This window comes from Canis lupus, chromosome 20 (assembly GCF_048164855.1).
Source record: "Canis lupus baileyi chromosome 20, mCanLup2.hap1, whole genome shotgun sequence".
Classification (NCBI taxonomy): domain Eukaryota; kingdom Metazoa; phylum Chordata; class Mammalia; order Carnivora; family Canidae; genus Canis; species Canis lupus.
This window is the reverse complement of record NC_132857.1, coordinates 21,974,980-22,001,937: the sequence shown is the minus strand read 5'-3', so window position 1 is coordinate 22,001,937 and position 26,958 is coordinate 21,974,980. Positions and strand designations below refer to the sequence as shown.

Here is a 26,958-nt window from a genome sequence, read left to right as displayed (position 1 = left end):
GCTTTTAAAGCAGCAACACTATGCAAATCTAAACAGAAATTCCAAACGTCCTGTTATTCTTCTGGGAGTTCAGAGCAAAAGTCGTTCTTACGTAAAAACGGAATTAAGGTTGAGAGCCCACAAGACTTCCTGACGGTGCTTCGTAAGTTAGAAAATGAGCCCATAGATAGGAGATCGTAAAGACGCTTTTCTTCCAACAGAGACGGCTTCCTTACTGCTCACCCAGTTCCTGACCTCTGTCATGAGCTAGTGAACCCCCAGAACAAAGCTGAGAACAAAACCTGGGTTTCGATACGACTCCACAGTTGAACTCAGAACCAGATTAAAACCAGGGCTTACGAGAGCTTTCCCGCTGTCAGATTCAACCGTGGGTCATCCCTAATCCCGCCCCAGACCAGCGAGAAGACAGCAAGCTCCCATCCTTGCAGGAGTGTGCCGTGGAAGCGTCACAAGCCAGGGACAGAGGGGTTGTGTCCCTCAGAGTGAAGCTACAGGAAATGGTTTCCTTCTTTTCATTTTTTCGTTCTTAAGGAACTTTCATAAAACAGCTCTGAATCATGCAGTCTCCTTTAAAAATGTTCTCCTCATAAGGAAAACAGAAGAAAAATCAACCACCAAAGGTCACACTTGAAAACGCAGAACTTCAGAACTTGTGGAAGAAACACCTGTAAGACCTCTTTCTTTGTACCACTTCATGCAAAGTTTCTCATGAGAAATTTATGTACTGGTTTGTGTTTTATGAATCAGACCTGAATAAAAAGAGAGACTTCTGCCATGAAACTTAAAGGGTAAGAAAATCTCCATGTGCGTGCCACTCCCAGCATCATGAGTCAGGTTTTTCCCCTCCCCACGCAGACTGTTCCAGAGTCTCACCTCAATCCCCCCTACTGGTCCTTACAGATGCGCTAAAATGGATTACCACTGCAGTGGTTTATCAGTCCTCCTCCGATATCCATAGAAAACTAAAGAAGACCAAGGAGGGTCCTCAAACTCCCATTCCCGACCTGGTGAAAATGGCATTTAAAGTCCTTAACACCCGAGAGGAAGTGGCTGAACTTAAGAGGCAGGCCAGGCTCCAGCAGAAGGTCCAACTCCAGACCCAAGCGTCGGTGGGAGCCCGCAGAAAGGGGGAACCAACCGAATCCCACCTGGGGCTTGCTTCAGATGTGGCACCGAGGGACAATGGGCCCGTCAATGTCCCAATCCCAAGGAGCCAACGCGGCAATTCCCTCAATGTGGAACGATGCGCCACTGGAAATCCGCCTGCTGGGTCTCGGGGGATCCTTGGCGCCTCCACACAGAGGAAACCCTGAGCCGGGAAGTCCAGCCTTTCAACTACTCGGATTGGATGATGACTGACGGGGCCCAGACTCAGACACCCCCTAAGCCAGGCCAAGCCCAGGGTCCTGCTCCAGGTAGAAGGGAAGCCCATCTCTTTCCTGTTGGGCACGGGGGCGACTGACTCCATTGTGCCTTCCTACTCGGGGGCCAGCTTCCCCTCTCCAGTAGCCGTGATGGGAACTGATGGCACCTCCTCTATTCCACGGACTGCCCCACTCCTCTCTTGCAGCCTGGATGGGTTCTCCTCCTCACACTCCTTCCTTAGAATCCCTTCCTGCCCAGCTCCTTTTCGTCGAAAATCCTGACATCTATCTATCAGCTTCTCCTCGGCTAAGTCCGGCTACCCTCCTACTTACCCCCTCTACTAACCCAGAACCCTCCCATTCCTGCTCTCAACTCCTGGAAGAGCTGCCCCCTCCACATCCAGGACTTTAGAATCAGCCCTTCCCTAACCCTGACCAAATTCTCTTTGTGGCCAGAGACACGCAGCATAGGCCATCGTTACCCTAGATGCCATCCTAGAGGCAGTTCCCCCCTCCTCGGGACAAGCTCTCGGAAGGCAGAACTTAGAGCCCTCACCAGGGCTCTTCGCCTGTCCAAAGGGCAATGAGCTACCATATACACGGACTCCAAATGTGCCTCCATCATCACACATACACATTCTGTCCTCTGGCAAGAGCAAAGGTTTCTTACAACCAAGGGAAGCCCCATAATCTATGGGCCCCTCATTTCAAAACTACTAGAGGCCCTCAGCCTTCCCACTGAAGTAGCCATTGTCCACTGCCATGGACATCAATCCTCCATGGACCCGGTGTCCTGGGCCAACAACAAAGCTGACTCAACTGCCCAAGCCACTGCCTTAGGCTCCTCATCAGCTCCCCTCCTCTTCCTCAACACACCACATTCCCCCTCTTACACAGATGAGGAAACTCACACACTAAAAAAGATGGGAAGAATAGCCGGGGAGAAAGACTGGATCTTCATTCAAAAGAAACTCGCTCTTCCAAACCATTTAGCTCCTGTGATCATTTCAGACATACGTCAATCCCTACACATTGGTCCCAAGGCCTTACACCAGTTCCCAGGATTCCACTATCCACATCTCCAAAAGGTAATTGGAGAGGTGCGTTAGTCTTACAAAACCTGCTCCACTGTAAATGCTCAAGGGGGAATTCGCAGGCCAGGACCCAATCACCAGCTCCATGGCTACCAACCTGGCAAGGACTGGCAGCTTGACTTTTCCCACATGCCGCGCCATAAATCCTTTCGCTACCTATTAACCTTAGTGGACACCTTTACAGGCTGGATAGAGGCTTTTCCCACAGCTCGGGAGATGGCGGATGTGGTGGCCACCATACTCATCGAACAGATCATTCTGAGATTCAGCCTCCTGGAGATCCTACAATCTGACAACAGCCCGGCTTTCATCTCCAGCATCACCCGGCAAGACTCCGAGAGCCTAAATATTACCTGGAAACTCCATATCCCATATCACCCCCAGTCTTCGGGTAAGGTAGAGTGGGCCAACGGCCTTCTCAAAGAACATCTCACCAAACTTACCCTTGAAACTCCACCTGTCCAGGCCAACCCTCCTCCCGCTGGCTTTAACAAGGCTCAGAGCCACCCCTAGAGGGCCATCGGGCCTAAGTCCCTTTGAGCTTCTCTACGGGGTGGCCCTTCCTGCTCACTTAAAATCTTCCATCATCACCTCCTCCTCTCCTATCTTACTTACCTACCTTCCCTAACTCTTCTAAGAGCCCTCCTGTGGGCCCATGTGGATTCAGTCACCCCTACTCCAGGAGCACCCACCTACAGGCTAACCCAACTCAGGACCAGGGCCCCTTCTCCTGGATAAAACTTATCCAACAAGGCACTTCCCTCGCCAGCCTTTCCTGCATGGGCAATCTGTCCCACTGTTTTATCTGTGCCGCTTTAGGCAAAACTCCCCTTGTGGCCATTCCCCTCCCCAAGTGCATTCAGCTGCACCAGCCCCGCACCCACACCTCCAGTGCCTGCCTCATCCCTCTCTCACTAATGTTGCCCTATTTACTGACCCTCTCAACCATCAATTCCCCTTCTGTTATTCTGCCCCTAACTCATCCCTGTGCAACGTCACCCGGTCAAACGTCACCTCTCATCATGCTGCTATTGCCTGATTCTTTTGGTGCCATGGCACCCTATCTCAATCTCTCAATACCTCTGCCTCGCTCCTGACTGTCTCCCTAGTTCCGCGATTAACTATCTATAGTCAGGCAGAAGTAGCCCTCCTCATCAGCCCCCTGGAAAAGCAGAAACGAGTGATCTTTCTCCCACTGGTTGTCAGGGTCTCCCTGGCCTCAACCCTGGTGACCACTGGGTAAGGGGCCCTTATTCTACTCTGTAGATTCCTCCAGGGACCTATCCGAGAGGCTTCAAATGGCTATCGAGGCTTTGGCAGAGTCTTTTGCTTCCCGACAACGCCAAATAAACCCGGTGGCCCAGGTAGCTCTTCAGAACCGACGTGTCTTGGACCTCCTCACGGCCAAGAAAGGAGGAACTTGTATGTGTCTCAATGAAGATTGCTACTACTACATCAACGAAACAGGTGTAGTTGAAAGCAATCTCCACGTCCTCGCCAAAGTTCGTGAGTCTCTCCAAAGACAGTATCACCCTGTCGACCCAACTACACCCCAATGGTGGCAGACCCCACTAACCATATGGCTCCTCCTCTCTCTAAGCCCACTCCTAATCATTGGCATACTATTAATGGTGGTCCCTTGCTCTCTCTGAATCATCAAGGAAGGAATCCGCGAAAGATCTCGGTTATCAGTCAACCAACTTGTTTTACACCCCTACGCTGGCCTGCCCACCTCCGACAGGCACCACGACGCCCCTAAATCAGCAGGAAGCAGCCGGATCTGAATCATCGCCCCATTATAACATAACAAAAAGATCTGAATGTTGGGCTGGGGAGACTGGGGACCTCAAAATGGCTGACCCCAGGCCAGCAACCTCCCAATAAGGCCGCCTTGCGGCCCTACCCTAACTGAGCACCCAAAGACCTGTAACCCTTGCCCTAATTGGAATGCCGCCCCGCCCCCATCTTCCAGAGGAAAACTCTTTATAGACCCCCCCTGCAGTTTGCTTGGGTGTGACTCCCCCCCTCGCTCTCTCTCCCCTGCGGGCCTCAGAACCTAGCCAGGGAGCGCATCCCATTAAAAGCCTGTTTCAAACAAAATAAATAAATAAAAATAAAAGCCTGTTTCCACCAACTTTTGCCTGGCCTCTCTCTTCCAGTTCACTACCAATCAGATTAAACCTGACAAAAACCATGGTCCTTTTGTACCAAACTGCCACTTAAAGACTGTGACAGCTAATCTCTATGTTGTTAGGAACTATATCATTTCAATATGTGTGAAACTGGCAGGGACATAAATTCCAGACATCATTCACTCTTGGCTTTGAAACAGGCTCATGGTATCTGGTATTAGGCAATGTTCTTTGGAATTTGTAGATGAATCTGACCACATCTAGCTTCAGACGTGGAAAAAAAAAAACATATCTTATTTAGCAAAGTGATAATGCAGTGTTTTAAATACATCCCAGCTTAGATGACACACGATACTTTTCTCAATGGTTCCGGGGAGCCTCAGTCATTGTGATTTGATAGCACGCAAAGTCAATGAGAAACAGACACGTGGAATTTGAAGCAGAAAGGTACGGTCTTTCTGGATCTTCACATTTGTTTCAATTTCTCACTAATGACTCCTCAAGGCCTTGAATACATGAGTCACCCTTTTAGGCAACTACTATGATTAAAAGTAAGAGAAGAGCAAGTAGGATGTTACCTATTCATTTGGCTGAGTCTTCGAACTCTAAGAGACGATGATGAGACCACCAGTCCATGGGGTGTCAAACTTAACAATGCAGCAGAGGCAACAAGAAACTGCTCGACCCAGGAGTAGATGTGAGTGAAGGCTCACCGGAGGAATCATTCTATACCATAATCGACAGTCTGTACACGTCACTGCCTCGGGCTTGGCTCGGCTTCATCTGGTGCACGTGTTGGTCTCACCCAGGAATTCAAGAAGGGCACTGAACACTAGTGATGAAACTGCTCTGCAAGGATATTCTGATTGTTCCATCACATGGGCCTCTTAACAATCCTAGCTTCCCAAACTGCATTCTCAGTGTGTTTCTCCAAAACAATGAGGTGCCACCCTTTATCTGAACTCTTGAATACCACCTCTGCCTGTGGCTGTCCTGTTATGGGGACACCTTTTGCAGCTGCATGCTTTCCCCATTTCTCATTGTGTCCCCTGCCAAGTTTGGACCCCTAGAATACCTACCCTGTCCTGTGTCCAGGCTTGCCGTGTCGGTGATTCATTCACATGGACATTCTGCTGTGGGCTTTGTTCTCTCGGGGCTCACGATATTTACATTCCTTCCCAAGCTTTGCTGTAGGCCAAATCCTTGCTCCTCACCTGGTCCCATCTGGTCTACCCAGACTCAAAAAAAAAAATCACAACCAAAAGTCAAAACAAAGGAGGAGCAGGTGGAGATTTTTCCAAGCCGAGACCCTGAAGACGAGAACTGAGGAAGACGGACTCGACATTTACTGGTGTGAGGATGAAAAGAGATACTCAGGATGATGGATATTACACACCATCTCACAAGCTTTCCGTGCCTGAAGTGTCTAGCCTGTTGTTCATTCCACGCAAAACTGTGAGACTCAGGCACTCTTTCAGAGCCTTCTGGGACAATATGGGACAACATGTATAAAATATGGGATGATCATCAAAATGAACCCGATTAAACTCAAACAATGGACTTAATTTTTTTTATCATCTCCTTTTTTTAAAAAGATTTATTTATTCATGATAGATATAGAGAGAGAAAGAGAGAGACAGAGACACAGGAGGAGGGAGAAGCAGGCTTCATGCTGGGAGCCTGACGTGGGACTCGATCCCGGGACTCCAGGATCGTGCCCTGGGACAAAGGCAGGCACCAAACCGCTTAGCCACCCAGGGATCCCGATCATCTGCTTCCTAATCCCCATCTCCCTACAAAGGTGGTCAATGATTCATTATGTTATTATCTGTTTCTCACCCCAACATTTCTATCTACCTGTATCCATCCATTTGCTGATGACTGAAACCAGGCAGCCATATCTGTTTCTACATCTAACCCATGACCGTTCTAATTTAAAATATACTTTACATCCATCTTATTATTTTCTTCTCTATATTCAGCACCCAGGTCACATTTATATGTCCCATTGTCATCTCTCACTAAAACTAATATCATTGCATTCTGGCTAGCCTTCCCACTTGTAACTCAAGTCTTTTCAATTTTTTAAAGATGACTTTTACCTCTTTGAGAGAGACCATGAGAGAGAGTGCATGAGTCGGAGCGGGGAGAGGCAGAGGGAGAGGGAGAAGCAGATGCCCCACTGGGCAGGGATCCTGACCTGAGCCGAAAGGCAAAGGCTCAACCGACTGATCCCCCCCACACCAGGTGTCCCTAACTGTTCTTTTCTGAATCGTTCCCAAACCCACAACAGGTAGCCTAATAGTGAAAGCCCCAAACATCATTATGTTGTTACTTTGCTTATTAGTTCTCTTCAAAGTCTTCTCTTTGTACCTTGGATGAAATCAAAACCCTCTGAGCCAATAAATCCTGGTGTGATCTAGTCCATGCTGACTTTAGTCACATCTAATGCTGCTCTCCTATCTATCTATTCATTATGTTCCACCTTCCCTGACCATTTTTTCAATCTTTCTCAATCTTGGAGACTCCCATCAATATTTTTTTACATTCTTCAACATCTCAATGGCTATTAAGATTTCCTATGTAGGAACTTAGCCTTAGCCTTACAACGTTCATCACATATGTTACTTCTTTAACGGGGTCTTCCCTGAACCTCTAATTTAAGAGCTAGTTCTCTCCATTATGATATTTTATGGTCATTGTCATTTTCTTTCATAGCACCTTTCCCACGTTTCTTGTAGGCACTTGTCAGTATGAATATTTCTAAAGTGACTGTCCTCTGAGTAGGCCGTGAGAAAGCTCCATGGGAACATGGGTCTTTTGCTTTCTACTGTATGGCAATGCCTGGTACAGGGACTACAATCATTGGCACTCAATATATCTGTCCAATGAGTGAGTGGAAATTCTGTATCTCATAGTTTATTTGTTCAATTATTCAATAAGCTATTATCTTGTGTAAAGCATGGTCTTCACCTCATTGGGTACAGCAGAGACAAAGAGATGCAAAAGTGCCTGCTCTGGTGAAGCTTCTAGAGTGGGAAACCAGTAATTAGCAACGAATACAAAACATCACATCGCATTTTAGAAAGAGACATGTAGCAAAGAAAAAATGGAGCAGGACAACGGAAATGAGGGGTGCCAGCGAGATGGGATTTACAGTTAGAATAAATGATCAATGTAGGCCTTCATGAACAGTTTACCTCTGGGAAAAGACTTGAAGCAAGTGAAGGCTCTCTAAGAGAAATTCAAGTCAAAGAATTTTCTAGGCAAGGGAATGAGCTAGAATGAGTCCAAGAGTGGGAACTTGTATGGGTTTCTGAGAAACAGTAAAGGAAGATGCAGAGTGGTCAGGAAGGCAGACATAGAGGTTGTGATAAAAGAGACAAGGAAGGGCAGACAGATCACGTAGGCCTTTTGACCACCATCCCCACTTTGGCTTTTACAGTGACTGAGCTGAATGAGCCTTCAAATGGTTTCAGAAGAGTTATAGGATCTTACTTTTGCTTTAAGTGGATCGAGATGGCTGCTCCATGTAGAATCTCACAGCGGGGCATGGGGAAAGGCAGGAAAACCCCACAAAAGGCTTCTGAAGAATTCAGGCAAGAGAAGATGGTCACTTGAATTAGTATCTAGCAGTGGAGATAATAGAAAACAGCTGGATTCTGGATCTATATTGAAGGTCAAGATAAAAGGTTTTTTTTTTCTGATGCACTGGATGGGGGTTTGAAAGACAGCAAGGAATTAAAGACAACTCTGAGGTCTGGAGGCTAACTGGGAAGACAGCCTTGCAGTCAAGTCACAGGGGTGAAGAATACAGAGGAGTATGTGTGGTGAGATCATGTTTATTTGCAGAAACTGGAGGAGAGGTTACATGAGTAGTTGGATATACAATTCAGTGGGAGAATGACAAATGTGGGAGGTGTCCACCTACAAACAGCACGGAAGGCAGGACAGGAGATGATCTCACTCCAGACCCGGCCCCCACCCCGGAGTGACTATAAACAGAAAAGACCAATTGCCATGCACCACGCCTCGTGCAAAGCCTCGTGCCCTTGCGTTCGGGTCGCGCTCAGGTGGGCCTTACTCCTCAACTTACCAGGATTATGGGAAATATTTCAATCTGACACATATAATAAGCATGATGCATAAGTAGGTAGCCATTTAGGACAGATCTCTCATTGTCAGACTCTTAACTGTGAAATGAATAAATTAAATTTCTTCTATCAGGTAACATTTTTATTATCATGTATATTTTCTACTTGCTAAGAAAGAAAGCAATGTGCAAATATTTTGTGGTTTAAGTAAGTATCTACAGGAATAGCCATATGGTGTGATGATGGCTAGAGGGCCTCACAGATCCTACTTTCATGCAGTGCACATGCCTCCCAGGCACAACCGTACAATCTACATTAGAGAAAATATAGCATTTGAATAACAAGAGATCACTGCGATAAACTGGGCCCATAAGGCTTATTATAAACATCTTCTAAATATAAATTGCTCTTCGAATTCTATCCTGTAGGAGGAATAGAGTTTTTCATGCAAACCAAAGAACGTCATAAAGCCGACTGGCAGACACCTAAAACCCTTATCATAGGAACTTAGTTTTTAGTGATCTCTAAATTATTACCCAGAAATACAGTTTGGATCCTAATAACTAACTCATTCCAGAAACATTCACCACGAGCTTCATGTGGTTTCCGACACGCTCTGACGCAGGCGCTGATGACACAGCGATGGGCAAAACACATCAGGCGACTGCCCCCATCCACAGGGTTTGGTCTTCCTCCGCAGGTGGAAGAGACAATGACTGAATAAATCTGTAACATGTCACAAGGTGGCGAGCACCACGAAGAGCGGGCACGCAGGGCAGGGGATCCGGGGCGGGTTGGCTGTCGTGTAAGTCCTGCGCTCAGAGATTTCCAACTAGATTATACTGTATGAGACTGGTTGACGACTGTCTGCTATTCAAGCACACATAACAGAACAAAGGCCCCATGGAGTGAGGAAAGGTGACCCAGCTTGGAAAGGGCAATCGTGAAAACAGACACCAGGTCTTCTAAATTGCCCTCAGAGATCTTTTCCTGCTAATGCAGTAGAGAGGGGCAGCATTCCTGTTCTGCAGACTAGGAGTAGGAGAGAGAGAGAAAAAAAAGCTCATTAGCCTTAGGGACAACTGCTGATGACTGTCTAATGATCACAGTTTAATAAGTGGGATATATATATAGTAAGAGTACAGTTGTTACTTGAACAACATGTGTTTGCATTGTATGGGTCCACTTCTTTATACAGTATAGCACCATAGATGTCTTTACTCCCATGATTTTCTTTTTTTAAAGATTTAGTCATTTAAGAGAGAATGAGAAAGAGTGTGTACACGAGTTGGAGGGGCAGAGGGAGAGAATTCCAAGTAGACTCACTGCTGAGCATGAGTCCCGATGCAGGGCTTGATCCAGAGACCATGAGATCATGAGCTGAGCCAAATCCAAGAGTCAGGCACTTAACTGACGGCATCGCCCAGGAGCCCAATGGCTGCACCACCCAGGCGCCCCTCTTCCTTATGATTTTAATAACATTTTCTTTTCCCTAGCTCACTTCATTGTAAGATACATATTAATCTACTGGTTATATCATCGGTAAGGTTCCAATCAACAGTGGGCTACTAACTAACAGTCAAGTTTTGGCAGAATCAAAAATTATACGTGGATTTTCAGCTGTGCTGGGGGATGCTGTCGGGACCCCTAATCCCCACGTTGCGGGGAGGTCAGCTATATTCTAGTGAATTTGTAGTTCTTTACGGTATTACACTGTCCAATTTTGTCACTTCTACAAAAACCTGAAGCAGAGAATACAATGTTCATTGAAACCTGTTTCAGTAACTAAATTTGAGCTACTGTTGATGAAATTGAGTACTGTATATTTCCTGTTATGAGAGTATCTCATGCGCACGCATGCACACACACCATCCCTACAGAGCCTTGTGTGCCACTCGATGCCAGAGAAACTTCCCTGTTTTATCCACAAAGTTCACATTTCCAAAGCCAACCAACAGCACTGCACACATGGACTAGCGGTAATAGAAGTGAGGGATGTCTCGGTCCAGTTAGACCAGAGGAGTGGCAAACATTGTTGCCGCCAAAACCAACGGAAAACCCATTTACAAATATGACGGTCACAAATGACACTTCCCTACAAAACAAAAGTGGCACATCCTGCTGTCTTGTCCAAACTCTCTGTGGCCACAACCAATCGAGAGCTTCCAGCTTTCCTGCACTTGCTTGCTTCCCTTACGTTTGTCACCTCAGATACATGACTTTTCTTTTTTGCAGCTCAGGTTTTGATTTTTTGGTAACTTCTAAAACTTTCTAAGGTTTGGTTGTATTGATTTCTTCAAAGAATATTAAAACTTTCTAGCTAAGGATCTCCTACAAATGACTGTGTTGTCTTTACTTCAAATAATTAATAAACTTCCTTTGTACTTAAGAGTCATTAGGCACACACACACACACACACACAAGAGTCATTAGGCACCATGACAACCCACTGGTTAGTTCTCAACATTTTGCAATTCAGATCACTAGTCAGCTTTCTTCCTGGTCTTCAGACCTGCTTCAATACAACAGGGAAGTATAAAAACAACTTTCATCAGTGAAAAAATCCTGAACCTAGGAGTTCAGGATTGTTGCACTCTAATGGATACATGGAAGCAAATGTGTATTTCTAGAAATCAATGAATTTATGACTATAAAATATACAGCACCTGTAAATTGAAGAGCTTCTTCCTCAAAAATATAGCCAATAAAAAAGACAGTGCATACATACAAAAAAGCCTTAAATAATAAGGGAGGAAAATAAGTAGAACATGTTAAAAAGCTGGCCAAATGAGAGAGGCATCCTGCCTCTCAGGATGGTTTCCTTATCTTTTACTGCATTTTATAAATGTCATAAAATAATGATGATTTTTTTATTGGAGTTCAGTTTGCCAACATATAGCATAACACCCAGCACTCATCCCATCAAGTGTCCCCCTCAATGTTCGTCACCCAGTCACCCCACACCCCCACCCTACCTCCTTTTCTTCCACCCCTTGTTCATTTTCCAGAGTGAGGAGTCTGTCATGTTCTGTCTCCCTTTCTGATATTTCCCACTCATTTTTTCTCCTTTCCCCTTTATTCCTTTTCACTATTTTTATATGCCCCAAAAGAATGAGACATTATAATGTTTGCCCTTCTCCGATTGACTTACTTCACTGAGCGTAATACCCTCCAGTTCCAAATGATGACTATTTTACAGGAGAAAAAAACACTTTTTTCTTTAAATTAAGAGGTATCACACTGGGAGAATCCTTTCAATGACTGGGAAAAAAATACGGTCACACAATACAGTTTGCGAACAGCAGACATATACAATGCCTGTTGTCAACTTTCTCCATCATTAACCCCATGACAAAACTCTTTTAAAAGTACAAGGGGAGGCTACAGAAGGAGTTGCTTCCACCTGTATTCCTGTTTGCAGTTTCTTCCTCATGTTTGTCAAGACAGAAAGAAGCATTTTTTTTTCTTTTCTTGCTTTTAAGTCTTTAGTTTAAAAAAAAAAGGCAAACCTATAGGATTTTCAATTTTTGGTGACAGTCATGGAAATCTGGAGACTCATGAGTTCTACGACTAGGGTTTCTGAACTGAAATTAAGAATTCAAGGATTACAGTTAAAGTCTCAGAGCAAAAGATATGAGGCTGAGTATTTTTCAACGAAAGCCCAAAGAGAAAAACAGAGGCTGACGACAGAGAAGAGCTGTGACATAAACCACAGATGATGTCGGAATTGTGATTTCTGTTAAATCTTGCCATGTATGCATGGATGTATGTACAGATACACACACATAGATCTCCGACAGTTCTTGTTCCTCAACGGTTATGCTCAAGGTTTGGTGGGAGGGGAACCATCATTCTTTGTCTTGGGATATTTTGCTTACTTTTTGCTATGAATGGACATAGAAAATTAAGTATAAAGATAATTTACAGATTTCAATTATAAAAGAAAATATCAGCTTTTTAGTCCATAAAATCCAGACACCTACTGATAAAGCATCCTAGGAGAATCATCACTAGAAAAGTCCAATGGGACACACGGAAAAACTGCACGTTAACTACTTCCAAAGACAAAATTATTTTCACACTTTCTAGAGGTATTCAATATTTAATGTTGATGCCTGATGGAAAGGTCTTAAGTACTACAAACACTCAGACATTGTAGAAAAGGATGTAGTACTGCCACGTCTACCATCAATTCTATCTAAATAAGTGCTATTTTATGGTGTTAGTTATTACTGTATATAAAAGTATTGAAGACCAAGATTCTTTGGACATATTCTTACAGTTTCCCCAAATGTGTAAGATGGCAATAGGACTTTTTTGAGCATTTATTTTTTTCCCTCCTGATTCACTAGCACCTCTCAAAAATAAGCTCTAGAGAATCATGAAGTCCATTCAATAATTTCCTACTAAACACCCTAAATTACATATAAGACCACCATGATGATATAGATCTACTCAGATTGTCAAGGAATTATTTAACTTAGATTATGAGCAGCTACATTTACCAGTGCTTCCAGTCTGGGACCTCATTTCTAAGTGTGTGAGTTGGTTCTCCTGTTTCCATAATAACCAATTTAACAATCAGCTTGGCAGTCAACTACTTTAGAGGTAGTTTCATTAATGTTAGCCCTCTTCTCATTTATACATGAATCGACTGATACTGTGGGACTACTTATTTTTCTAATATACTTGTAAAAGGGCTCTGAATTCAAAGTAACAAACCTTCTGGAAGAATTAGCTCAGGCTCTTTTGTTTAAACTCAATCTTTTCCTTGTAGAACCTCAATGTATATTTTAGAATTTTCTTCCAATACTTTAGGACTCACTTAAAGTTCTAGTCCTAATATGACAATCTCCTTTTGTTGCTGCAAGGACCTAGAAATGCAACAAAGTTATGAGCTAGAAGTTTTTCAGTTTTTGAATGTCAGTAAAAACCAAAAAGAAAAGGAAACAATTAAGAAATTCAAGAAATTAAATTGGAATACAAAGTGGTCTTCATTTCACAGGACTCCCTCTATCGTTAATCCTCACGAGAATGAAGGAAGCTACTCCCTTACTGTATAATGAAAATCGTGATTTTTGTAATGCTTTTTCCAAATCAAAAAGCTCTCAAAACTAGTTCTTTCTCTCTCCTCTTTCCTGGTTTTGGGTAAAAGACTATTCTTAGTAGATGATCTGGTACATAATGAGCACTGCTGGTTGGCTGCACACACACGTACAACAACATGAACCCAACAAGTAGACAAACATCACTCTCCTTTCATGGCATTTGTCGTTTCTAATGGCTGAGTAATATTCCATTGTATCATAGACCACAGATTCTTGTTGTTGTTGTTGTTGTTTTCTCAACTTTATTGAGGTGGTGGGGGGAGTCAGGGAAGGAAGAGGTGTGGACTTGAAGGTTTTTGTTTTTTTAATGCAAAATAATTTATTTTGTGTTTGATACCAGATGAGACGATAAGGGTGATGGTGCTCATGCCCATACGCCGGCTCCAGGTGAAGTGCTCTAGGCTTCGGGCTCACTCTGCTACCTAAGAAGGTCTTTCTCAGCTTTAGCTCTACACAATGCTTGTGACTCAGCGCCTTGCAGGTTTGGGCATTATGGAAACTTTCACAGACTTGCTGAAGGGGATGGTGCCCTCGATGCTGGTTTCCACCTGGGGTGACACTTCGCCACCGTCAATCCAGGGGGATTTGGGAATGCGGGAATTGGAGTTGTAGGCCAGCAGCAGCCTCACATCCACCTGGCATGGTTCTGTCCAGGCAGTATGGGAGGGGTACACCTGAGTGATAAGCCGGTGGCGCCCTGGGCCAGGATTCTGCAAGTCTGCCGGCTTAGGATGAATCATCTGAGCCTGGCCATCTGGATAGAAGACCTGGACCTTCACAGCACTCTGAGGGTCCTGGACATTTTCCAGGGTCACATCGACATGCAGGGCCACAACCAATCCAGATGTAAACTGCAAGGGGTTGTCTGACTCACCTGCTGGCTCAATGATGCTGGCTGAAGTGTGTGGATCTGCTCTGGAAGGGGGAGGTGCAAGAAGGTGCTCTGCCTCAGCATGGTCCGTAGAATTTTGACCACTTCCACAGGTTTGGATGTCATGAGTCGGGGCATAAGGTCAAGAAGTTTGTCCACAAAGCTGTCCTTTAGGTGGGGCAAATCCGCAATAAAACACCTCTGAAAAAAGTCCACTTCCTGTAAAAAGTTTTGACACATCCCAAATAAGGGGTCAACTCCTCGAGTAGTCCGTGCTGTTACTATAAGTTGCAAGGCTTTGGCCTGCAGCCTCAGGTGATGTATAATCACCACCTGTTTATTCTCCACACCACTGTACATGAACTCCATTTGGTAGGTCTCTTCCATGATCTGTTTTGCTGCTGTGGAGGCCAAGTCACTCTGCTTCAAATATAAAGGGGCAGCCACATTCCAGAGCTTTTCTTGCAAGGCCTTGAGGAGAAGAAGCTGACACCAAAGATAGGTAGCCGAGAACTCCTAGCAGCGACTCCTGCTAGTTCAGACTGAAGTTCTCCAAGTTTTTGAAGATCCTGGATGGTGAACTCCAGCAGCTTCTGGGTTCCCTGAGGGTTCCGGTGCTCTGAAGACTGTACACCCTTTCAGAGCTCTGCTGCAGGAACTGATGGGACGGGTCCTCATGGGGCGCAATACCGGGAGAAATGGCCGATGACACTAGTTTTCTACCTGGTAACCTTAAGGCAGGAACAAGATGAGAAAGACTGTCTCAGAGGTAGGCATAATGCCTGAAGGTATGATCTGAGAACAGTGCTGGCATTGTTGAACAGGTTTTAGCAGCATTAAAAATAAGAACCAAAACTGCAATGTAAGCTGGTTCATCCATGTCTGGTTCAGCTGTGTCAAAAAATGGATGGGTGCTCAGGAGCTCTGGCACCAAGGGAAGCACCAGGGTTGGATGCCGACTTCCCAGAAACTTCAAGCACTTCCATATAGAGTCCCTATCAGTAGGGTACTTGGTTAAATTTTTCAGCAGTTCCGCCAGTGCAAGATGAATCCCTTCTTTAGTCGAAACATTAGTACAGCATAAAAGTTCATGAAGAGCCTCTCGAATATCTCTGGATGAATCCTCTAACACAGCCAGGACAGTGTCAAGCTGATCCTCTCGGAGAGTGATATTATTAGAAATTTTTCTCATGCTGTGTATGGGCTGCAGATGTACTTCCTCAATTTCATCATTAAACATGTCAACCAGGAAATCAGGGCGGCACTTCTCCGCAAAAGAAGGTGAAGATTGGTCCAGCACGCAGAGAGCCTCCACAGCAGCAATGAGGACCTCATACATCTCATCTTCCAATCCCTGAACAAAGGCTCCACAAGCTCCTGACTCAATCAAGTTCACAGCTCCTGTATCTATTTCTTCTTTGGGAGCATCACCTCCTCACTTTCTGCCACTGGAAAACTCTCCTGACCTGTAAAGTTCCTTGGCATGTTCATGTGCAGTGCATTTTCTCCTGAGATCGGACATGAGCTTCTTGTCGAGTGTTTGCTCCAGGAAATGAGAACTGACTTGTTCCATTGAGCCCAACAGCTTTGCAGCCTGAACTCGAACCACCCAGGAGCCATCATTGACCATGGGGCAAATTTTTCCAAATGCATCACCAACTAAGCGAATTTCTTCATTAGAAGAAGGAATGGGGACAACGCTTTCAGGATAGAGCTGACTGACAACCCAGATAAGTTGGACTGCAGCACTGCGCCCTTGTTCATAGTCATCAGACAACAATTTACAGGCCTGATTATAAATTGCTTGGTGTAATTTCAGTCCTCTCTCATGAAGCTGCAACATGGCTTTTATAGCTGCTGTTCTGACACGTGGGTCTTGGTCACTGAAGTAATCCCCTATCATCTTCTGGACATCTCTGACAGCTAGGCCTTCTCCATCTTTTGTGACACTTTTCTCCAAAGAGCCAAGATTGCCAAGTAATTGCAGGCACTTATTTCGTACACCATGAGACGTATCTGTGAGGTGCTTGCAGGCTACATCAACTAATCCCATCTGGATAGCTTGATTCTCTGGGAGTCTGGTGCCAGTTGCAAGCAAGCTGTCCAACAGTTGAGCAAGGACTTGATGAGACTTTTCATTCTGCAGGATGTTAATGGCATCATCCATAATGCAGTCTGGTGAAAATCCTGCAGTCTTTGATAATAAACCCAACAATGATGCAATTTTCAGTCTCACAGATGGATCATTCTCCATAATAATGTTCCAAGAGAATCCTAACTACTCCTTCCACACTTTCTGCTTCAACAGGCTTTCTGGCAAACTGGAGTAGATACTGCAAAGCATCCGCTGGGAAGGGAGCTTTACACAGATCTACGTGGAGTGCTGCAGATTTACTTGGTTTTGTCAATCGCAGTTTCTTGGTTGCAATTTCCTCCTGTTGTTGCTGGACCTCCTTAGTGAATTCGTCGTACACTCGTTTCTTTAGGTGAGCCGCCATGACTTCCCGCCAGACCACAGCTTCTTGATCCATCATCTTTCGATGGACACCGAGGTTCCTTCCACAGTTTGGCTATTGTGGACATTGCTGCTATAAACATTGGGGTGCAGCTGTCCCGGGTATTATGCTGAGTGAAAACAGTCAATCGGAAAAGGACAGACATTATATGGTCTCATTCATTTGGGAAATATAAAAATTAGTGAAAGGGAATAAAGGCAAAGGAGAGAAAATGAGTGAAAGTATCAGTGAGGGTGACAAAACAGGAGACACCTAACTCTGGGAAACAAACAAGGGGTAGTGGAAGGGGAAGTGGGTGGGGGTGGGTGACTGGGTGATGGGCAATGAGGGGGGCACTTGGCGGGATGAGCACTGGGTGTTGTGCTATATGTGGACAAATTGAACTCCAATAAAAAATTAAAAATTCTGGGGATCCCTGGGTGGCGCAGCGGTTTGGTGCCTGCCTTTGGCCCAGGGCGCGATCCTGGAGACCCGGGATCGAATCCCACATCGGGCTCCCGGTGCATGGAGCCTGCTTCTCCCTCTGCCAGTGTCTCTGCCTCTCTCTCTCTCTCTCTCTGTGACTATCATAAATAAATAAAAATTTTAAAAAAAAATTAAAAATTCAAAAAAAAAAGAAAATGGGCCCTTTATGTAAAATAAGCAAACATTTAACTGATGTATTCAGTAGGTCCAATAAATGGAAATGTATGACACTAAAAAAAAAAAAACACCAGGGAAATCTTCAGGGTTCTAAAGTATGTCATTGTTTTTCAAAAGATATCCGAGTGATATAAACAGGAACACCACAAGTACAGAAGTAAAAGCTGCTGAAGGCACAGATACGAACAATTTCACTACTATGTTAAATGCCGTAGATCATCATGAGAAAGATTTAAATGCATCAGTAAATAAGAATCTTTAAGTTTTGGACACAGTTTTTTTTTTAACATAAGCAAATATGCAATAATGTATTTCAAATGTGAAAAAGTACCTGTACCCATGGCCACCCTGGAGGAAGAGCATGCCAAGGGGCATGCTATCGGGATCCCCCACATGACAGAGCAGCCACCTGCCTCAGTGAAGCAACCGACTTCGGCCACTGAGCAACATCCTAAACGAAATCAAGAGCCCGCCAGAGCTACTACACTGGGGCAAGCTGAAACTTATGGGCCTGAGCAGTTTGAGCCGGGCATGGCAGTTGGTGCTGAGTGCATGGCCCGAGCCGAGATGCTAGCTGCTGAGGCCAAGTCAATTTACAAGGCAGTCACACCTCTGATTCACTGTCCCGACCTGGAGGAGCCACCTACACACTTGGCCACCCTGCAACAAGAGCTCCCCCAGATGCCCACTATCAATGTCCCCGGCATGCCATGCCAAAGGAATCACCTGCCTCAGTGCAGCAACCAGCTTTGGCCCCTGAGCAACATCATGTCAGCAGCCCACCCCAGCTCTGAAGGTGGGGCCTGATGAAGCTTCTGGGCCTGAGGTGATCGAGCTGGGCAGGGCTGTCGGTGCTGAGTGCTTGGCCAGAGTAGAGATACCAGCTGCTGAGTTGAAGCCAATGCATGAGGTGGTCAAATCTCTGATTCACTCTCCCAAAAAGGAGGACCCACCTGCAATCTTGGCCACCCTCGCAGTAGATCATGTCCCAGCGCATGCTATCAGGGTCTGCCACATGCCGGAGCAGCCACTCGTCTCAGTGGAGCAAATAGTGTCCACCCCTGTGCAATATCCTGAACCACCTCAACAACTGGCCCCAGCTCCTACCTTGGGGCCTGCTAAAGCTTCAGGGCCAGAGGTGATTGAGCTGGTCATGGCTCGAGCCGAGAAGCCAGCTGCTCAGACCAAACCAATGCATGTGGTGGTAATACCTCTGACTCACTGTTCCGACATGCAAGAGCTACCTGTACCCGTGGCCACCCTGGAGGAAGAGCACGCCCAGGTGCATGCTATTGGGTTCCCGCACATGCCGGAGCCGCCACCTGCCTCAGTGGAGCAAATGACTTTTGCCACTGAGCAACATCCTGAACCAAATCAAGAGCCTGCCAAAGAGACTACAGTGAGGCCAGCTGAAGCTTCTGGAGATGGAATACTTCCAAACTCGTTCTATGAGGCCAGCATCACCTTAAGTCCAAAAGCAGACAAAGACCCCACCCGACCAAAAAGGAGAGTTATAGACCAATGTCTCCGATGAACACGGATGCAAACGTTCTCAACAATATACGAGCCAATAGGATCCAACGGTACATTGAGAAGTTACTCACCGTGACCAGGTAGCATTTATCCCCGGGATGCAAGGCTGGTTCAACACTTGTCAAACACTCCATGTGACTGATCAGATCTGCAAGAGAAAAAACGAGAACCAGATGATCCTCTCAATAGATGCAGAGAAAGCATTTGACAAAATACGGCATCCATTCCTGATCCAAACGCTTCAGAGTATAGGGATAGAGAGAACATTCCTCAGCATCTTCAAAGCCATCTATGAAAAGCCCGCGGCAAATTATCATTCCCAAGGGGGAAACGCTGGGAGCCTTTCCCCGAAGAAGATCAGGAACGAGACAGGGATGTCCACTCTCATCACTGCAATTCAACATAACACTAGACGTCATAGCCTCAGCAATCAGGCAACAAAAAGAAATAAAAGGCATTCAAATCGGCCTAGAAGAAGTCAAACTCTCCCTGTTCACAGATGACATGATACCATACACCTGGAAAACCCAAAAGACTCGACCCCAAGACTGCTAGAACTCATACAGCAAATTCGGCAGTGTGGCAGGGTACGAAATCAATGCCCAGAAACCAGTGGCCTTTCTAGACGCTAACGATGAGACTGAAGAAAGAGAAATTAAGGAGTCAACCCCATTTGGGATGGCACCTGAAAGCATGCGCTACCTAGGAATAAACCTAACCAAAGAGGTCAAGGATATCTATCCGAAAAATGACAGAACACGTCTGAAAGAGACTGAGGAAGACACAAAGAGATGGCAAACTATTCCATGCTCATGGATCCGAAGAATGAATATTGGGAAAACGTCAACGTGACCCAGGGCAATTTACACAATGCAATCCCTATCAAAATACCATGGACTCTCTTCAGAGAGCTGGAACAGATCATCTGAAGATTTGTGTGGAATCAGAAAGGACCCCGAATGGGCACAGGAAGAGTAGCCAAGAAAACCACAGCGGGGGGCAGTACAATGCCGGATTTCAGGTTGCACTGCAAAGCTGTGCTCACCAAGACAGTGTGGTACAGGCACAAAAACAGACACATCCATCAATGGAACAGAAGAGGAATCCAGAAGTGGACCCTCCACTCAGTGGTCAAGACCACATATTCGACCAAGCAGGAGAGACCATCCACTGGAAAAAAAGACAAGTCTCTTCCATAAATGCCACTGGGAATGCTGGACAGCCACATGCAGAGGAGTGAACCTGGACCACTGTCTCACACCAGACACAAAGATAAACTCAAAATGGATGAAAGATGTAAATGTGAGATGAGATTCCCTCAAAACCCTAGGGGAGAACACAGGCAACGTCCTTCCCGAACTTGGCCACAGTAACTTCTTGCAAGATACACCCGTGAAGGCCAGAAAACAAAAGCAAAGATGAACTATTGGGACTTCATCGGGATGAGAAGCTTCCGCACAGCCAAAGAGACACTCAACAAAACCAAGAGACAACCTCCAGAATGGGAGAAGCTACGTGCAAATGACCCGTCAGATAAAGGGCCAGCATCCACGATCTCTAAAGAACCCATTCAACTCAACAGCAGAGAAACCAACCATCCAATCCGGAAATGGGCAAAAGACACGAACCGAAATGGCACAGAGCGAGACGTCGACGTGGCCGACAAGCCCATGAGAAAATGCGCCGCATCACTGTTATTTCCATCAGCGAAACACACGTCAAAAGCACAACGAAATCCCACCTTACACCGGTGAGAATGGGGAACATTGGCCAGACAGGAAACCACAAATACTGGACAGGATGTGCAGAAAGGGGAACGATTTCAAAATTCAACAATTTCAGAGGTAGCCATATTCACCTGAAAGGGACCAAGGGGGAGGGGGGCATGCTGCCGGCCAGGCTGGGGAGCTTAGGGAGGGACCTGAGAGCGGGGAGGGGGTGGGGGGAGGAGGAACAGCCAAGGGCCTTGGGGGGCCTGGGGGGGACCAGCAGCCCAGGCCCTCAAGCCACCGCCCCAAGGCCCTGCCCTGACATTGCAAGGTGCCTGCATCCTAACCCCTCTGAGCAGCCGCGGATGGGTTCGGCGGCACCTCCCCGAGCCCCGGTGGAGGGGCCCCACACCCTCCCTGAGCCGCTCCTGTGAGACCTGACCTGACACGTAGGAGGCCCCGCCGCCGCCCCCCTCCGAGAACAGGTGCCACCACTCCTCCCCCGCGCAGCCCTCTGCCCGGCACCCTGGCGGCCCAAAGGGTGTCCGCCGGGCTCGCCACGGGGGCGCCTCCATGCGGCCCCCAAGACTCACTGTCCCCCTCCGGTCCCTCCCAGGCACCCGCCGCGCCACCAGCGAGGGCCAGATGCCTCTCGCACAGCCACCCCGGGGCCCGTCACGCCTCCCGGGGCCCACGCTGACCTGCGCGCCGGGGGCCGAGGCCTGCAGAGCCGCTGCCGCGAGCCCGGAGCGCGGGGAACCGCGGGGAACCGCGGGCCTGGACAGGGGCGCGGCCGCGCAACCTCCTGCCGTGCCCAGGTCGCCGCATCTGCGCACAGCTCCTCCTGCGGCCACGCCCCGGCCCCCTTCAGGTCACGCTAGGGGTCAGGCGCCTGGGCAAGCTCCCGCCCCGCCCCCGCCACGCCCCCCGCAGACCTGCCACACAGAGGCCCGCCCTCCGCGGAGCCTACAGGGGACCCGAGACCGCCTCTGCCTCCCCCCGCTAGTCTAGTCGGGGCGCCGGGGCCGAGGCCTTGCGCCCCGGCTCAGTCCCGAGGGACACCTGCTCACGGAGGCACGGAGCCTCTCTCTGGCTCTGTGTCTCCATCCCTGTCCCTCCGTCCCGGTCTCTGTCTCTCCCTCACTGTCTCCCTCGCTCTCCCTCCCGGTCTGGCCCTGTCTCCCTCCCAGTCTCTCTGCCTCTGCCCCCACCCCCATCTCTCTCTCTCTCCCTCGCCCTCCCAGTCTCCGTGTCCCTCCCAGTCTTTCTTCTCTTACTGCCTATCATGGCCTGTCCCTCGCTGTCTCTCTCTCCCTGTCTCTGTGCCTACCTTCTTGTCTCTCGGACTCTCACTTGTCTCCCTCCCTGTCTCATTCTCTCCATCCTGTCTCTGTCTCGCTGTCTCCTCCCTCCCTGTCTCTGACTCTCCCCTCCTGTCTCTCGGTCTCCCTCCCTGCACCTTGGTCTCTCCCCTCTGTCTCATCTCTCCCTCTCTGTCTCTTGGTCTGTCTGTCCCTCCCTGTCTCTGGATCCTTCCTTCCCTGTCCTGTGTCTCTCCCCCATCTCGATCTCTCACCCCCGTCGTCTCAGTCACTCCTCCCTGTCTCCATCTCTCTCTCCCTCCCTGTCTCTCGGTCTCCCCCTCGCTTTCTCTCCGTCTCCCTGCCCACCTCTATCTATCTCTCCCTCCCTGTCTCTGTCCATCCCTCCACTTCTGTCTCTCCTTCCCTGCCTCGGTCTCTCCATCCCTGTCTCTCGCCACCCGTCTCCATCTGTCCCTCCCTGTCTGTGTGTCTCCATCCCTGTCTCTCTCATCCTGTCTCTCGGCCTCTCCCTCACTGTATCTCGGTCTCCCTCCATGGCTCTGGCTCTCACTCCCTGTCTCTCTGTCTCCCCCTGCCTGTCTCTCGGTCTGTCCCTCCCGGTCTCTCGGTCTCTCCCTCCCTGTCTCTGGGTCTGTCCCTCCCTGTCTCTCGGTCTCCCTCCCTCTCTGTCTCTCCCACGGTGTCTAGATCTCACCCTCCTTCTCTCTGTGTCTCGGTCTCTCCCTCCCAGGCTCTCGGTGTCTCCCTACCTGTTTCCCTGCCTCTCCCTGCCTGTCTTTCTGTATCTCCCTCGCTGTCTCTGTCTTTCCATCCCTGTCTCTCTGACTCTCCTTCCCTGTGTCTGTGTCTGTCTCTCCCCGCTGCCCCATCTCAGTCTGTCCCCGCCCTGCCCCCCACCCCGTCTCCTCTCCCGCCCTCTCTCTGACTCTCGCTCCCTGTCTCGCCGACTCTCCCTTCCTGTGTCTCTGTCTCTCTTTGCGTCTCTGTCTCTCTGCCAGTCTCTGTGTGTCTCCCTTCGTGTCTCCCAGTCTCTCACTCCGTCTCGTTCTCTCCATCCTGTCTCTGTGCTCCCCTCTCTGTGTCTCAGTCTCCCTCCCTTTCTCTCTGACTCTTCCTCCCTGTCTCTCAGTGTATCCCTCCCGGGCTCTCGGTGTCTCTCTGTCTCTGTCTCTCCCTCCCTGTCTCTCTGACTCTCCTTACATGTCTGGCTCTCTCCCTCGCTTCCTCATTCTTCCTCCTTGTCTCGGTCTCTCCCTCACCATCTCGCTGTCTCTCCCTCCCCATCCCTATCTCTCCCTCCCTGTCTGTGTCCCCCTCCCTGTGTCTGTCCATCCCTCCAGTTCTGTCTCTCCTTCCCTCTCCACGTTAATGAAACAAAGGATGAGAACCGTAGGATTCTCTCAATAGATGCAGAAAAAGCATTTGACCAAATAGACCATCCTTTCATGATGAAAACCTTCTGCTGGGTACGCAACCTGGGAAAAAAACCTCAATTACCATAAAACCCATGTACAAACGACCCAGAGAGGGAACGTGCTCTTCATTGGGAAAAACCTGGAGCTTTTCCCTTAAGGTCAGGAACACGACAGGGTGTCCACCCTCAACACTCTCGTTCGGCAGAATAGTAGTGGTCCTCGCTTTCCCAGCGACATTCCGAAACAGAAAAAAAAGGCGTCCGGATCGGCAAAGAAGTCAAACTCTCACTCTTCACAGAGGACATGACACTCTATGTGGGAAACCTCACACAATCACTAGACTAGATCGTACGTAAGGGATCTATCCAACAAGACGACCTAACTAACGATCGTGGGTATCTATGCCCTGAATGTGGGAGTTGCCACGGATATCAATCAATCGCTAAGCAAAGTTAAGACATACTTAGATAATAATACCCTTTTACTTGGAGACTCGAATGCGGCGCTTTCTGCAATTGACAGGTCTTCCAGGCACAGCATCTCCAAAGAAACAAGAGCACTAAAGGATACAGTGGACCAGGTGGATCTCACAGATATTTACAGAACTTTACATGCAAATGCAACTGAATTCACATTCTTCTCAATTGCACGTGGAACTTTGTCCAGAAGAGACCACATACTGGGTCACAAATCAGGTCATAATCGATACCAAAACTTTGGGATCGTCCCCTGCATATTTTCAGCCCATAATGCTCTGAAACTAGAGCTCAACCACAAGAAGTTTGCAAGGATTTCAAACACGTGCAGGTTAAGGACCATCCTGCTAAAAGGTGAAAGGGTCAACCAGGACATTAGAGAAGAATTAAGAAAATTCACGGAAACCAATGAGAACGAAGATACAACCAACCGTTCAGAATCTCTGGGATACAGCAAAAGCGGTCCCAAATAGGGGAAAGACATCGCAATACAAGCATCGATCCAAACACTGGAAAGAACTCAAATACGAAAACTAACCTGGCACCTAAAGGAGCTGGAGAAGGACCAGCAAATGAAACCTTCACCCAGCAGAAGACGACGGTTAATAAAAATTCGAGCAGAACTCAATGAAATAGAGAGCAGAAGAACTGAGGAAACACATCCACAAAACCAGGTGGTGGACCTCTGAAAGAACCAATAAGAGAGAGAAAAACCATGAAGCCAGCCTTATTAAAAGAAGAGAGAAAAGACTCCAATTAACAAAAACATGAATGAGAAAGGAGAGATCACCACCACCACGTAGGAAATACAAGCGATCTGAAAAACTCATCCTGAGCAGCTATACGCCAATAAATTGGGCAATCGAGAAGAAACGAACGCATTTCCGGAAAACCACAAACTACCAAAAACGGAACAGGAAGACACAGAAAACCCCAACAGGTCAATATCCAGGGAGGAAGTTAAAGCAGTCATCATCAAAGACCTCCCAGGACACAAAAGTCTAGGGCCGGGTGGCTTCCTGAAACACTGTGGAACACGTCGGAAAGAAACTGAGGAAGACACAAAGAGATGGAAAAGGGTTCCACGCTCCTGGGTTGGAAGAATTGATATTGGGGAAAATGTCAACGTGACCCAGGGCAATATACACAACTAATGCAATCCCTGTCAGAAATAGCACGGACTCTCTTCAGAGAGCTGGAGCAAGTCCTCTGAAGGCTGGTGTGGAATGCGAAAAGACCCCGAACGGCCACGGGAAGAGTCGCCAAGAAAACCACTGCGGGGGCAGCACAATGCCGGATTTCACGTTGTGCCACGAAGCTGTGACGGGCAAGACAGTGGGATACTGGCGCAAAAACAGACACGCCGATCAATGGAACAGAAGAGAGCATCCAGAGGTGGACCCTCAACTCTATGGGCAACTAATATTCAGCCAGGCAGGAAAGACCATGCACGGGGAAAAAGAAAAGACAGTCTCTTCAATAAATGCTGCTGGGAACACTGGACAGCCACACGCAGAAGAATGAAACTGGACCATTCCTCTCACACCATACACAAGGATAAACTCAAAATGGATGAAGGATCTCAATTTTGCAAGACAAGAGTCCATCAAAATCCGAGGGCAGGACAAAGGCAACAACACCCTTCTTGAACTGGGCCACAGCAACTTCGTAGAAATGACATCAGCCACGAAGGCCAGAGAAACAAGAGCGAAGAAAAGGATTGCTGGGACTTCACCAAGATGAGCAGGTTCCACACAGCAAAAGAAACACCCGACAAAACTCAAAGCCAACCCACAGAGTGGGAGAAGACATGTGCAAATGACCCTGTCAGGTAAAGGGCCAGTATCCAAGATCTCTGAAGAACTTCTGCAACTCCACAGCAAAGAGACCAACGATCCAATCCGGAAGACGGGCAAGAGACATGAATGGAAATGTCACAGAGGAAGACTAGGCATGGCCGACAAGCACGTGAGACAATGCTCCGCATCACTGGCCGTCAGGGAGATATGGGTCAAAAGCACCACGAGATCCCACCTGACACACCAGCGACTGCGGTGAACGTTAACAAGATAGGAAACAGCGAAGGTCGGCGAGGATGTGGCGAAAAGGGAACCCTCTTGCACTGCTGGTGGGAATGTGACCTGATGCAGCCACGCCTGGAAAACCGTGTGCAGGTGCCTCAGAGAGGTAACAACGGATCTGCCCTGCGATCCAGCATGGGGGTGCACTGGTGGAGATGTACCCCAAAGATACAGATGCGGGGAAACACCGGGACACGTGCACCCTGAGGTTTCGAGTTGCAATGCCCACGATAGCCACACTGCGGAAGGAGCCTCGGTGCCCATCGAAAGATGAATGGATAAGGAGGGCGAGTGGTCTCTGTACACGATGGAAGATTACTCAGCCATCAGAAACGACAAACACCCACCATTTGCTTCGATGTGGATGGAACCAGAGGGTATTATGGCTGAGTCAAAGAAAAAGAAGGCAGTCGGCGAAGGACAAACATTCTATGGTCTCGTTCTTTTGGGGAGTATGAAAAAAATAGTGAAAGGGAACAGAGGAGAAAGAAGAAAAAAATGAGTGGGAGATGGCAGAAAAGGAGACAGAACAGGAGAGACTCCTAACCCTGGGAAATGAACAAGGGGTGGAAGAAAGGGAGGAACGCGGGGGGCGGGG

The 26,958-nt window shown here is 47.6% G+C and overlaps 1 long non-coding RNA gene and 1 pseudogene across 4 annotated transcripts in view; both read right to left on the bottom strand.

Annotated features, from left to right (window-relative positions):
* Positions 1-19,503, bottom strand: part of LOC140611747 (uncharacterized) — a 184,041-nt gene extending 164,538 nt beyond the window's left edge. For 2 of the 4 annotated variants that reach the window (XR_012012885.1, XR_012012889.1), the window contains exons 1-2: positions 19,426-19,503; positions 5,670-5,828 (exon numbers count right to left, since the gene is read on the bottom strand). This is a non-coding gene — a long non-coding RNA (uncharacterized lncRNA). The remainder of the gene's footprint in view (positions 1-5,669; positions 5,829-19,425) is intronic. The other 2 variants (XR_012012887.1, XR_012012888.1) reach the window with 2 other exon arrangements.
* On the bottom strand, positions 13,995-17,451 carry LOC140611745 (integrator complex subunit 4 pseudogene; annotated as a pseudogene).
* Positions 19,504-26,958: the final 7,455 nt, after the last annotated feature.